Below are 15,150 nucleotides of genomic sequence, written 5' to 3'. Positions count from 1 at the left end.
TGCTTTGAAATATGTCTACAGTGGCAAGCCCAGAAGGCAGTGAAATATGCATATCATCAGCCAAGAAACGCCGCAAATGTGCTCAACGGTTACCAGTGCACCTGTAGAAGAGACTACTATGGTCGCTAGTACAGACAGAAAATAAGAGACAAGAGGCATCCGGAATTCGCGATTCCAAACTAAAAGCAGTTGTAGTATATCTGTTTTTCTCTTCTGCATCCAAAGTAGCAAAATCTATACCGATATATAAATATTAAATAGACATACCACCTGCGATAATAGGGCAAAGATTTGCAACCCTCTCTGCATATTCTGTTGTTTCCCTATTCCAAAGATGGATACAATGCATCACTGAGCACAAGAAGACGCTTGTTGTCATCAGCTTCGCCATTATCTAATATTTGCCAAAAAATGTGGCATAATTAATTGAAAGAAATTTTGCATACTTGCCAACAAGATACCTACAGAAACGTAACAAACTGCATATTTGCAACATTACTGTGCTCAGAGAATAATAATTGTGAGAAAAAATAATTTAAAAGTCGCTACTGTGCCTTCTGTACGCTATTAAAGGATAAAGTTCATGTTCTCAGAATCCTATTCACAGAGGACCAAAGCATTAATAATGTATTTGTAGTACTCCTTGTCCCAAATAGAAGGCTGCATCATACATGATTATCTAACATTAAATGGGGCAAAAACAAGTATAAAAAGACGAAAGAAATCAGCAAAGAATTTATTTAATAATATATTTCATATGTTTTAAAGGTACACGGCACACTCTGCAACAACTTAAGAGCTCCAAATGTTTCTGAATATGTCAAAGTGTGTTCTGTAGTATCCATCATTATTTATCGTAGTAGACTCGTGCAACTTTAGTTTACTTAATTAATCTCTCTTTGATAAAGACGTTCCAGGTAACACAAAATCGCTGTGTGAGTCTGTCGCTTAGCGCTTGTTTTGTACAATGCATAATTTGCTATCTTTCAGGTCTTGATGTGTAAACACCAGAATCCGAACTTAATTCCCTTAATAGCTCACGTTTTAAAGTATTATTACATTTCTATTGAGCTGGACTACCGACCTTGGCGTCTTGTGTTTCATTTGTTGAGATGCAATATCAGAAGATAAATAAAAATAAGGTAAAGATGTTCTTAGTTACTTATTAGCAGCAACCTCGTATCACCCTTGTTTCTAAAATAATTCTTATATTGAACCTCTCATGTTAATAGAATGAGTTTTTGTGGCATCCTATGTCATATAAACAGAAGCGCCAAAGAAACTGTATAGGAATCAGGCAGAATACGGTGCTGCGGTCGGTAACTCCTATATAAGACAATAAGTGCCTGGCGCAATTGTTACATCGATTACTGCTGCTACAATGGCATTATTAAGATTTAAGTAAGCTTAACGGGATGTTATAGTCAGCGCACGAGCGATGGGACACAGCGTCTCCAAGGTAGCGATGGAGATTTTCCCGTAGATCATTTGACGAGTGTGCCGCGAATAGCAGGAATCCGGTAAAACATCATATCTCCGACATCGATGCGGCCGGAAAAAGATCCTGCAGGTACGGGACCAACGACGATTGAGGGGAAACGTTCAACGTGACAGAAGTGCAACCCTTATACAAATTGCTGGAGATTCCAATCCTGGGCCATTAACAAGTGTCAGCGTGCGAACCATTCAACGAAACATCATCGATATGGGCCTTCGGAGCCGGAGGTCAACTGGTGTACCCTTGATGACTGCACTACACAAAGCTTTACATCTCGCTTGGGCGCGTCAACACTGACGTTGGACTGTTGATGAGAGGAAACGTGTTGCCTGGTCGGACGAATCTCGTTTCAAATTGTATCGAGTAGGTGGACGTGTATGGATATGGAGACAACCTCATGAATTCATGGACCCTACATGTCAGCAGGGTACTGTTCAAGCTGGTGGAGGCTCTGCAGTGACGTGGGGGGTGTGCAATTGGAGCGATGTGGGACCCCTGGTACGTCTAGATACGACTCTGACAGGTGACACGGACGTAAGCGTCCTGTCTGATCACGTGCATCCATTCATGTCCATTGTGCATTCCGACGGACTTGGGCAATTCCAGGAGGATAATGCAACACCCCCCCACGAGCAGAATCACTACAGAGTGGCTCCAGAAACACTCTTCTGAGTTTAAACATTTCCGCTGGCCACCAAACTCCCCAGATGCGAACATTATTGAGAATATTGAGCATATCCGGGATGCCTTGCAACGTGCTGGTCAGAAGAGATCTCCACGCCTTCGTACTATTACGGATTTATGGACAGCCCTGCTGGATTCATGGTGTCAGTTCCCTCCAGCACGACTTGAGACAGTAGTCGAGTCTGTACCACGCCGTGTTGCGGCATTTCTGCGTGCTCGCGGGAGCCCAACACGTTGTTAGACAGAAGTACCAGTTTCCTTGGCTCTTCAGTGTATATCTGAGAATGATAAGAGAGGTATTAATGGTATAAAAGTCTTCGCCAGTCGGGTAGATTAATGTAAATAAAGTCCTACAGCTGGGTCTAAGTTCAAGTAAGAAGTTCGCTTAAGATAATATCTGGACAAAAGTTTTAATTCCTATCTGAGAGCCGGCAGCTGTGGCCGAGCGGTTCAGGCGCTTCAGTCTGGAACCGCGAGACCGCTACGGTCGCAGGTTGTAATTCATACCTCGGGCATGGATATGTGTGCTGTCCTTAGGTTAGTTAGGTTTAAATAGTTCTAAGTTCTAGGGGACTGATGACGTCAGATGTCAAGCCCCATGGTGCTCATAGCCTATCTGAGAATGTATTGCGCAGCACAATTAAACAAATACTTTTTCGAAACCCCGTAATTGATTCCCATTGTGACGCAGAAATTTGAAATTTGCCTTAAAGATGCCTACAACCTTCCTCTGTAACGAAGCAAAACCATGACACCATGCGACATCACTCTCGGGCTTGTGAAAAAAAGGCCAGAGCTCAGGAGCTCATGTGAGGTGTAAGGTGGATTAACGTCGTCTCATTGGCACCAAATTCCAGTACAATTCTGCCCAGCGCCACCGTGAACGTGTCATACGATGGGGAGGTGTCGTATTACGCCTTACATTTCCCCCCTTATTTTCATGCCTCCGCGATGGAGGTTACAACCGCGACACCAAACATTATAATTACATAGTTTGCTTATGGGTGGCTGAGGAAAACATTTCAGACACACTGCCGCTCAGCGTTTCACGGTGTGATAGGAAGGGCGTCAATAAAACCACCTTTTCCCTTGAGGCGTTGATTCCTACATATTTAGCAATCGTAAACGACAGTTCGCACCGCGGTGAGCAACAGGACAACGTTCTTGACTATCTTTGACACTGCTGACACCCCACGAACGCTTCAGCCTTCTCTGAGGACCAGCAACTCCCAAAGAACGTGACCGCACCCCTTTGGATTGCACTGCGACCTCAATTTTTGCTCTGGTATGGAACCATAGCTGCCATTTGAAACTGTTCAACAAAATTTGATTGTACGAGGGTTATTCGGAAGGCAAGGAACGATTGGTCGCGAAATGGAAACCAAAGTGAAAATCTGATGAAGTTTTACACAGATGTGTTAGGCAGTGTTTCTAGTATGCTCGTCGATCACGTTACGTGATTTTTTTGTTCTGAGCACACAGGGAGCACATAAAGATACCTAGAACAGTAGTGTCTCCTGCCAGGTACGAGGGCCTGGCGAGAAATTTCGTCTGAAGCTATGCAGCCGACATTACGTAACTGTCGTGCGTTTTCTTCTTCAATACAATTCTCAGCCGCATTCTGGAGGGGCAATGAAGATGCTCCTGCATTGTTTTCAGTTGGAAATGTTTGTTTACCCACAATACAGCCCGTAATTGTCTCCCTCTGAGTTTCATCTCTGCTCACATGAACCACTGACTATGAAGACAGACAACGAGCTGTAGGACAGCGTAGAGAATTGGCGGAAAGCACTGGCGGCTGACTTCTACAACGAGAGTATTGGAAAGGTGGTATAACGCTACGACAAACGTCTAAATCGGACCGGCGATTATGCAGATAAGTAGCTGGAAGTTGTAGCTAACTGTTGCAAATAAAACAGATTTTCACTGTGGTTTCCATTTCGCGACCTTTCATTCCTTACTTTCCGAATAGCCCTCGTAATCCGAGGCAGTAAAGGGTGCTTATGCTTTTACATCCCTCCTGTTGCACGCCATCTTGTGGTATGATCGTGGAGGGGTGCGGCAATGGCACATGCATGAGTGGGGCGGCACAGCGGCGGTGTAGGGCCGCCAGTTCGCCCAAGGCTCTCAGTGCCACCCGCCCTCGTTTTCCCCCTCACCCTCCCCCCTCCACATTCTTTGAGCACTTTATAAACGTACCTTTACACAGAAAACCTGTGAGAGAGTCCTGACTGCCTGCTAGCAGGCATGTAAAATCGAAGGGTGTGAAGGGGTTGCCTGCTTGCAGGCGCCTACGACTCCGGTCACAGGTTTTCTCCGTACCGACATATTCTTAGAGCCCAACAAACGTGCACGGGTGGCAATGAGGTTGTTGCTGAACCAGGGAATCTTAGAGGGACACACAGGTGTCAATGTGGCACCCCTCTGTGATCACACCATAGGGAGGGTGAGAAACAGGAGGGCTGAAAAATCATAAGCGCTCTTTCCTACTCCATGTCGCTTTCAGACTTTGTCTAATGGTTTTGAACGGCCTCTACCGGCTTTACACAGTACAACAGAGGAAAAATTGTAGTCGCACTGCTCTCCAAAAGGGTGCGATTATGTTCGATCTGGTTGCTGGCCCACGATGTCCTTAGAGAACAGTTGTCATCTGAACGCTGTCAGCAGTGTCAGAGATTGTCAAGAACGTCATCCTGTAGCTCATCGCATTGCGAACTAACGTTTTCGACCTCGAAATGAGTGGGAATCAACGCCTCAAGGGAAGGGGTGGCTTCATTGAAGCCTTTAATCCACCACCATTCCAGCACCAGAACCTTTTCTTGTCGATTCTGGTATGTCTGAAATATTTTGCTCAGCCATCTATAAGCAAATTAAGTCGTTTCAACGCCGGGAAACGCTGTTCTATCCACCATCGCAGAGGCGTGAGATGAAGGTGTAAAATGCTGGTAAGTGCCGACTGAATGATCCTGTGACGAAACGTACAGCCCGTCGCTGGATCTCGTCTCTATTTTGTTTACCCCAACTGGAAAAGGTTCCCAGACTGACGATAGGTACTCAAGAATGGGTCTTACAGTTGTTTTGTAAGCCACTGCTTCCGTTGATGAATAAAATCTCCATATCATCCTTGCAATGAATCTCGTCCTGTAATCAGCAATTCCTACAGTTTTTTGTATGTCATCTTTCTGCTTTAGGTCGCTCCAGATGGATGAGCGTCTTAGCAGTATATATGTTTTTCTTTATAACTGATTATAATTAAGAGACAGAGACTGGTTCAAAAATGGTTCAAATGGCTCTGAGCACTATGCGACTTAATTTCTCAGGTCATCAGTCGCCTAGAACTTAGAACTAATTAAACCTAACTAACCTAAGGACATCACACATATCCACGCCCGAGGCAGGATTCAAACCTCCGACCGTAGCGGTCGCTCGGTTCCAGACTGTAGCGCCTAGAACCGCACGGCCAATCCGGCCGGCAGACAGAGACTGATTCGCATTCACAACATAGTTTTAGACATAAGCGAGACGCTTACATTTCGTGTATGCGGCTACAGAAATTGCAGCCACCCAGGTATATGACGTCTCAGACAAGAAGCAAATGTGCTCTTATGTTTTTGACGTAGCAGATACTCCCCAATGAAGATGAAGACATAAATCTCTTCAAACGCGTTCGGAAGTTATTATTGACGCGACTGTTAAGCGCCTTTATAGTAAAGTAGAACACAATGGAACGTTGCTTTTTGTTGTAATAAAATGTTTCCGTAAACAGTACCTTGAGGCATCAGGCGTAACACTTTACCTTCCATTTAAGTCGTCGCCTTTCCGTTTAATAGCGTACGGAAGAGTGTCAGTGCTGGGGCGTTGGCGTCGTCTGCCGGCTTTGGCGGTCACTTCGGCGTCCGCTTCCTGCGTACCACCTGCGCGGTATATTGGTGTTGCGTCAGCGCGCGGGACTACCGTGGTCAGCCGTGAGCTGACTCGCGCGCAGGATGCACCTAACTGTCCTGCCCCACGCGCTCATGCCACAGGAGAAGCCTGACCTACTCCTAGTTGAGCGCTCACCTTATCGTATCAGCGAGCAGGTCAATGCTTATGTTAGATGCTTATGTTATGATGATACCAATTTCCGTGAGCATTAACGATACACGATACGAATGTTCGGTGTTCACGAGAAAATTGATGAGCAAACGGATGCACATATGGCGACTCCCTTATTTTGCTTAGAGTATGCAGTACCTATACACCCCATTTTTTTAATCTTTCTCCTTGCATGCTTATGTCGCACGATGGTGGAAAGATCATAGTTCATCACACTTGCCAGTCCTCCAGTACACTGGCAATCATTTGTGGATAAATGCGTTTGAACGATCTACAGCTCATGTTTCTGGCTGCCTGCGCTTCTGTTACTCCTACTGAACTCAAACAGAAGAATGTGTACGAAATGCCTATTTGTCCATATGGCACTCCATTATCTAACTCCACAGCTCCACTACGTCCAAAGACGAAACAATAGAATGAAAACTCAAGCAGTGAACCCAGATAAAAATGGATCTATCAACCCCTAGCAACTTTAATACCAACATACAAAACAAAAACGCTATTAGCTTGTGCATCAACCTAATATAACCGTAAGATTGAACCAAACAAAGCTGACTGGAACGCTTTCCTTGATAAATACTGGGACTGGATTCCTCCGTCTGCTGGTATCTGCAACACTTGTGTACGAGCAGTTATCACACCGCCGAACGAGCCTGAGACTATAGGAAAAGATCTACCAAGCCATCCTTCACCGCCTTGGAAATCACTGTATCGACGATGACATTACTCCCAGATGAGATTAATAACATTTTAACACGCCAACAATGGTAACAACATTGCCACACGGGACCACTTTGTCACATTTCGAAACTCATTGTATTTGGCACCCTGCTAAGTACTTGAAGTAACTAATAGAGGCGCTTCTCTATGCGTCACATACGGAAGATATTTAACAACGGGTGTTTTCTCCATTTTAGCTTTCTCATATGTTTACTGGTCTCTATCAACTTCTTTTGTTTCGTCTGGGATGAGACGATTTTATTTCCTAATTGTTGAAGTATCACGCCCTACTCATTCATTTGCATCAGAGCAAAACGAATTTTCTTTTGCTTCATAGAGCATGTAATTATCTAATCACTTGTAGACATAAATAATACAGGGTGTGTATTAGTGCAGATATTTTTACATTTGTTAACGTAATGTGTGCTGTGTCGTCCGAACAAGACACAGCCAGGGCAAAAGCACCACAGGCGCAAGACCGCGAGCTGGTGCAAGTGTCTAAGAGACTCGTACTTGCCTACTGGCCATTAAAATTGCTACACCACGAAGACGACTTGCTACAGACGCGAAATTTAACCGCCAGGAAGAAGATGCTGTGATATGCAAATGATTAGCTTTTCAGAGCATTCACACAAGGTTGGCGCCGGTGGCGACACCTACAATGTGCTGACCTGAGGAAATTTTCCAACCGATTTCTCATACACAAACAGCAGTTGACGGGCGTTGCCTGGTGAAACGTTGTTGTGATGCCTCGTGTAAGGAGGAGAAATGCCTACCATCACGTTTCAGCTTTCGATAAAGGGCGGACTGTAGCCCATCGCGATTGCGGTTTATCGTATCGCGACATTGCTGCTCGCGTTGGTCGAGGTCCAATGACTGTTAGCAGAATATGGAATCGGTGGATTCAGGAGGATAATACGGAACGCCGGGCTGGATCCCAACGGCCTCGTATCACTAGCAGTCGAGACGACAGGCATCTTATCCGCATGGCTGTAACGGATCGTCCAGCCACGTCTCGATCCCTGAGTCAACAGATGGGGACTTTTGCAAGACAACAACCATCTGCACGAACAGTTCGACGACGTTTGCGGCAGCATGGACTATCAGCTCGGAGACCATGGCTGCGATTACTCTTGACGCTGCATCACAGACAGGAGCGCCTGCGATGGTGTACTCAACGACGAACCTGGGTGCACGAATGGCAAAACGTTATTTTTAGGATGAATCCGGGTTCTGTTTACAGCATCATGATATTCGCATCCGTGTTTGGCGAAATCGCGAAGAACGCACATTCGAAACGTGTATTCTTCATCGCCATACTGGCGTATCACCCCGCTTGATGGTATGGGGTGCCATTGGTTACACGTCTCGGTCACCTCTTGTTCGCATTGGCGGCACTTTGAACAGTGGACGTTACATTTCAGATGTGTTACGACCCGTGGCTCTACCCTTCATTCGATCCCTGCGAAACCCTACATTTCAGCAGGATAATGCACGACCGCATGTTCCAGGTCCTGTACGGGCCTTTCTGGATACAGAAAATGTTCGACTGCTGCCCTGGCCAGCACCTTTTCCAGATCTCTCACCAATGGAAAACGTCTGGTCAATGGTGGTCGAGCAACTGGCTGGCCACAATACGCCAGTCACTAGTCTTGATGAACTGTGGTATCGTGTTGAAGCTGCATGGGCAGCTGTACCTGTACACGCCATCCAAGCTCTGTTTGACTCAATGCCCAGACGTATCAAGGCCGCTATTACGGCCAGAGGTGTTTGTTCTGGGTACTGATTTCTCAGGATCTATGCACGCAAACTGCGTGAAAAAGTAATCACATCTCAGTTCCAGTATAATATGTTTGTCCAATGAATACCCGTTTATCATCTGCATTTCTTCTTGGTGTAGCAATTTTAATGGGCAGTAGTGTATTATTTACACGTAGCCACTGAGGGAATTTTTTGGTTTTTATTACAAGCAGTATTGCAGACTTCATAATTCAACTAGTCACAAAGATAAGTAAATCTTTAAACAGTATTGTGTGACTTTGTTACTGATTTGTTGGAGTGTTGTAGAACCTTCATTCTCATATCCTGTTACCTGACCGAAGACCTCACAAAATCGGCCTACACGTTTTCATATTTGTCAAGTTGTCACAAACTGTGAAACTTGAAATTAAGACTAACGCTTTACAATCGTTTTGAAGCAATTTCGTAGAAATCGGTTAATACAGCAGTTGAAAAATAGAAAAAATAGCGAAGTTGTCCACGGTGACGACAAAAATGGGAACTCAGCCTCCACAGCAGTAGCGACGATACCTTTACAAAACTGGCGACGAGGATCTGCAAAAATATGTACACCCATCAGAGTGTTGGTTCTTCTTTCTCTGTGTAGAATAGTCTTTCCACAAAAAAGTCGCAGACTGTACGACTTGATGTTTTATGTACAGTTGTACTAAGACTGTCCGTATAGACTAATCTTTTTGCGTTCACACGTCCACAATTCAATACGTGACCTGCCTCCCAGGGGAAAAGGGCTTGCTGTTGCCACATGTACTTGGAGGTATTAACGGAAATAAAAAAAAATACGACTTGTAATGGCTATAAATATTGATCTGTAAATGACGTAAATACTTATGTCATGTTATTCAGTACACCGTCCTCAGTCACCAAGAAATATGTGCACTTATACCCGTAACACTCCATATGTTGGATTTGGTGTTTACCTACACACTTTTTAAGTGTTGCACGGGGAATACTGCAAAGGTACAATTTCGAGACTTTCTCAATCTTTTTCGTACTTGTTTTCGTACCGCATGTTTTTCATTTTGTGTTACCTGTCGTTAAAATGTGAAAATGTATTAAGGGGTTAATAAGGAAATGAGCAGTGAAAGAGCAGGTGAATGGTACAATATCCCGCTCAAAACCAACGAAAATAAAATAAAGTGCCTCTATTTAAAGAAAAAAAAGAGCCGTAGTGTATTGAGCAATGATGAGGAAGAAGAAAGCCCCAAAAATTTCTTGTTGGTTCTATGGAAACGGAAAGATCGATCACAGTGAAAAGTATTTACTTCTCAAACATGCTTGATGACCCTGTCGTCAGTGTCACGATCTTATTTATATGATTGATCACCTCTACGAGGACATTTGGGGAAATGTTCGTTTTCTGATGAAAATCCAGAATTTCCTCTGAAATCTGATGTCTGGTAATTTAAAGTTGCCTGCTTTCGTCCTCTGAATATTTATACATTAATGTCTTTCCAATAATGTCTGTCCTTAGTTTAAATTATCTTTCCTCTCGTATTTTTCGACAACTTCCGCTTGTTTCAACACAGCTGTCAACGTTCCTCCGTTTCTGAGATAAAATACGCCATCGCTGCCTGTAATTACTTTTACGTATATACGTTTTTTTTGTTTGTCAGTTGCCACAAAATGTGAAACTTGAGATTAACACTAATGGTTTACAACGGTTTTAAAACAGTGTCGTAAAAATCGGTTAATACAGCAGTTGAAAGCTAGAACAAAGTGGCAAAGTTGTCCGTGGTGATGACATATTAAATGCTGATGAGATCGAGAAGCTAACAAAAGAAAGAACCGCTAAACTATAAAGACCAAAGAATTAGTTTCCAACAAGTACCATAAAAAAAGTCATTCACGGTAGCCAAAACTAAATTACATCACATTTTCAAAAAAAAGTACAGTATCCATCTGAAACTACGATAATTGGTTACAGAACTCAAATCGTGAACATCGAAAAACACGGCAGAAATGTTGTAAAGAAAATCCTGCCACCGAAATTCGAAAACAGAATTTGGATGAAGAATAAAGCAAGGAAATCTATCACGTTATAGAAATAATCATGAAACAACGATTACCATTTTATGATCACTCACAAAGAAATCCTCAGAAACAAAATTTTAATCTGGGCTTTATTGACGAAGAATCAAAACAGATGGCAAACATAATTTCATGATCTACAGAAAAAAAGCCTGCATGAAGAAATCTTTGAAGATTGAAAACATTCACTCAACTATGATTATCAATCATAAATTTGTTGAGGGACCCACTCGACAAACTATAGGATGGACAGAAGAACGGAAAGAGAAACACAGTTAACGGATGAAGAGATAATGGAAGGAGAAAGTAGTACTACAAAAGTCGAAACACGTTCTGGAGCTGGAAACAACGAATAAAACTACATGTTACTACACTTGGCGTACAAGTACACCCAAACAAGGATATCTAAAAGAGTCGTCAGTGTACAACAAGTAGTTCGGTTACACAAGCTGCTCATTCACAAATCTTAGGTATTCTTCTTTAGGAAGTCATTACTGCATTCGTATTTTAACAGCGCGCGTGTTTATAGCTTTTGGGCTCTAATGTAAATCTGCTCATCGCAATTGGTATCTCATAAAGTTGGCTCGTCTGCCATTATGTTGAGACTCCCACAACGCAGAGACATTGCAGAATAGTTTGGGATTATAAAATCTTCCCTTGAGTGGTGATTGGAACTTGATCTCCAAACAGTATAGCTTCTTACCTCGGTGGCTATGCCTTTCTCTCCTGCCAAATCCCAAAGCTGTACGTTTTCCTAGGCAAAAATAGTTGAATTTTAGCTGAATAACCGACGTATGAAGACACTCTTTGTTGAGGACGGAGGTATTTTACGAGCTTCCAACGTATTTCCTTACAATTATTTCCTCTAGTTAAAGCTGATATTTCTCGCTCTTTATTCAAACATGTGTATTCTGTCTTCCAATAATGCGAATAGTTCGGAATGTGGAATCTAAACTTGACCAAAGACAATTTCAGCGGAACCATAAAGGGTGAATGATATACTTGTTGACAAGACCTAAAAACATCTCCACTTTAAAATCTGAAACATGAAACAAGGCGGTAAATTTGGCAACTTGGAGAGGTTGAAAAAAAAAAAAACAGCCAACCAGTTGCAAATAAACGTTTATTGGAACCCAGGACTTATGTTTCGACAATTTTAAAATTGTCTTCTTAAGAAGGTGTAATGAACCTTGTTATATCACACCCTGATAAAGGACACTGAATAAAGCCAAACGGCTTTTGTCGTATGAGATATCATCTTGAGAACGCAGATAATGACAGGCCATGAATTAATGCTGCAGCAACATAGTATTTTAGGTGTGAAGATTAAAGGCGAAGTGTAGTGGTCCACGAGTATAAGGCTCTTGTAGACGTCAATATCGACGAAGATGAACTCTAACCTACCATACACAGTACACAGTGCTGTAAAACATGATTTATATGGCTCCTCAGTCAGCGTTTTCTGAAGCGCAATCAGCGGACCACACCCTAACCATGAAAAACACCCCCGCACCGTAACACGACCTCCTGTGTACTTCACTGTTGGCACTACACTTCATGGCAGGTAAAGTTCTCGACACATTCACCAGACTCAGACACTTCCATCGAATTTCCATAGGGTATAGAGTGATTCATAATTCCAAAGCACTCGTTTCCAGTACCCACTGTCCAGTAGCGTCCCTGTTTACGCCACTCCAAGCATCGGTCAGCACTGGCAACAGAAATGTGTGGTTTATAAGGAGCTGCTCTACAATAATACCCCATTCTTTTCCACTCCCTACGCACGTGTGCAAAGCTAGACTGCTGGTAATATTTAGGAACTCACGAGTGACTGTTTCCGCTAATTTCATATGATTTTTTACAATAGCCCTCCGCAACGCCCACAGTCCCTATCCGTCATTAATTGAATTGTGCCTGGTCTTGCTTTGGATGTGACTGTTCCTTCGCGTTTCCACTTCACAATCACATCACCAAGAGTCGACGTAGGCAGCTTTAGAATGGTTAAAATATCCCTGATGGATTTGTTACTGAGGTGACATCCAGTGATGTTCGAAGACACTGAAATCTCCTGACCTATCCATTCCGCTCTTAACCTCTTCTCTAAAACTAAACTAAACTCTTCCCGAACAGGCCATGAAGGTCCAACGGTACCGACCGGCCGCCGTGTCATCCTCAACCACAGGCGTCACTGGATGCGGATATGGAAGGACATGTGGTCAGCTCACCGCTCTCCCGGCCGTATGTCAGTTTCTGAGACCGGAGCGGCTACTTCTCAATCAAGTAGCTCCTCAGCTTTCCTCACAAGGGCTGAGTTCACCCTGCTTACCAACAGCGCTAGGCAGACCGCATGGTCACCCATCCAAGTGCTAGCCCAGCCCGACAGCGCTTAACTTCGGTGATCTGGCGGGAGCCGGTGTTACCACTGCGGCAAGGCCGTTGGCTACCTCCTCTACTGACAACATATTACTAGTACTCCCCACCTGCTTTTATACTGCTGAGTCCATATGTTGTGACACCTAGTAGTCAGTTCCGCATTACTTAAGGGTGTCCGGATACTTTTCATAAGACAGCGTATTTTAATCAAAAAGAGGTGTAACAATAAGACATTTTGCTGCTGTTTCTCTTGGTAAACATATAATTTCGAGGACACCAAGCCGCGCGGGATTAGCCGAGCGGTCTTAGGCGCTGAAGTCATGGACTGTGCGGCTGGTCCTGGCAGAGGTTCGAGTCCTCCGTCGGGCATGGGTGTTTGTGTTCGTCCTTAGGATAATTTAGGTTAAGTAGCGTGTAAGCTTAGGGACTGATGACCTTAGCAGTTAAGTCCCATAAGATTTTTTTTAGGACACCAAGTTATATCTTCCAGGACAGTACATTGTGTCTCACCCAAAACCGCTTATTTAGGAATTTATTTTGATATATTTTACACTAACCAGTCTCGGTTAATAGAATCTTCTTATAAATATAGGAAATCGTTCTATAATAACGTGAGTTTTTGTCGATGACCGTGTTGCAACTTACTTGGTTGACAATGACAATTGATGCCCATGCATTATGTATCAGCGCTTTTTAATATTACGTTGTTGAGTAAAAAGACATGACGATCTAGGAATAAACTGAGTAGCGTCATACGACGATATCTGCATGTTCAACAGCTCAATAACAAGAAAAGCCATGAAACTGGACTCTAGCGTTACAAGTTCTCTTCAGCGAGTCTTCCCTTTAAATGTTTTGTGAAGCGGAATATGAACAACCAGACTTTGGCATTTGATTGTTATGTACCAATCAACTCAAATATCGTGTAGGATAACAGACTTTTTAACCTTGCACTGTCTGAAATAGCAGAGAGATCAATTGAGACGCTGACGTCACAGACCACTGGAAGTGATGTCAATTGACAGACTATGTAGCAGATCGGAGACCTTGATACAGAAGCACACGTTGACGACAGGCTATGGAAAGAGATATTCTTGTGGAAGTTTCGTCGCACTGAACATTACTAACAGTACCACGCCGGGCCTCAAATTAAGTTCATGTTGTACAGATAAACTGATACGTTATAGGAAACTTGGCCACAAAAGCGCGTTTCTCCCTTGTAGTGTGAGTTGTCGCTGACAGTGACGCCTCTTACGTGTAACAGATCTACAGAAAAATGATTCGATACGATGAAATGCTGTTGACCGCTCTGTATCCAAATTCGGATAATATCAGTATTAGCTGCAAACATGTCTGCTACAGACAGAGCGAAACTAGAAAGAACTGAAATTATTTAGTCAATCACAGTAATTAAGAAAAACTTAATGAGTGATTTGAGGGAACATTGAAATACTTCACGAGCAGCTGCTGTTAGCTATGTAAATGAAGTGTCAAAAAGTTCATCTCTTCAAGTCCTAGCTATTTCATATATAAAAAGTTACATTGGTGTTATATTTAACCGTCGAAAAGGCTTCCTTCGAGTAAAGCACCAAAGTTAGGATATTTTGAAAAGACGCCAATAAGAAGATGCTTTCTGAACAAAACTTGAAAATAAAATAAATTAAGTCAAAATCGATCAAATATTTTGTGAAATGATTTGTGCAGAAGTACGAAACAAAACAGATTAGAGGAACATTTGATGCGCATTTCAATGATGCCCGAAACCATGTACAGCAAATGAGGTGCGTCAAATGTTTCTCTAATCTTTTTTGTTTCTTACTTCTAGACAAATCATTTCACAAATTATTTGAGCGGTTATTTTTTTCCTTAGAACTTTTATTTTTACTTTTCTTTCTCTGTAACGCAAATTCTTTTCAGTTTTTTTTGTCATACTGATCTTTCTACCAGCACTA

The 15,150-nt window shown here is 43.0% G+C and overlaps 1 protein-coding gene and 1 pseudogene across 1 annotated transcript in view; both read right to left on the bottom strand.

Moving 5' to 3' along the window:
- Positions 1 to 15,150, bottom strand: part of LOC126457135 (uncharacterized) — a 136,348-nt gene that overhangs the window by 55,395 nt on the left and 65,803 nt on the right. The gene's annotated exons all lie outside the window — the stretch shown is intronic.
- On the bottom strand, positions 13,149 to 13,266 carry LOC126458902 (5S ribosomal RNA; annotated as a pseudogene).

The sequence above is a fragment of the Schistocerca serialis genome, chromosome 2 (assembly GCF_023864345.2).
Source record: "Schistocerca serialis cubense isolate TAMUIC-IGC-003099 chromosome 2, iqSchSeri2.2, whole genome shotgun sequence".
Classification (NCBI taxonomy): domain Eukaryota; kingdom Metazoa; phylum Arthropoda; class Insecta; order Orthoptera; family Acrididae; genus Schistocerca; species Schistocerca serialis.
Note: the sequence above shows the minus strand (reverse complement) of the source record. Positions and strands in the feature narration are given on the sequence as shown.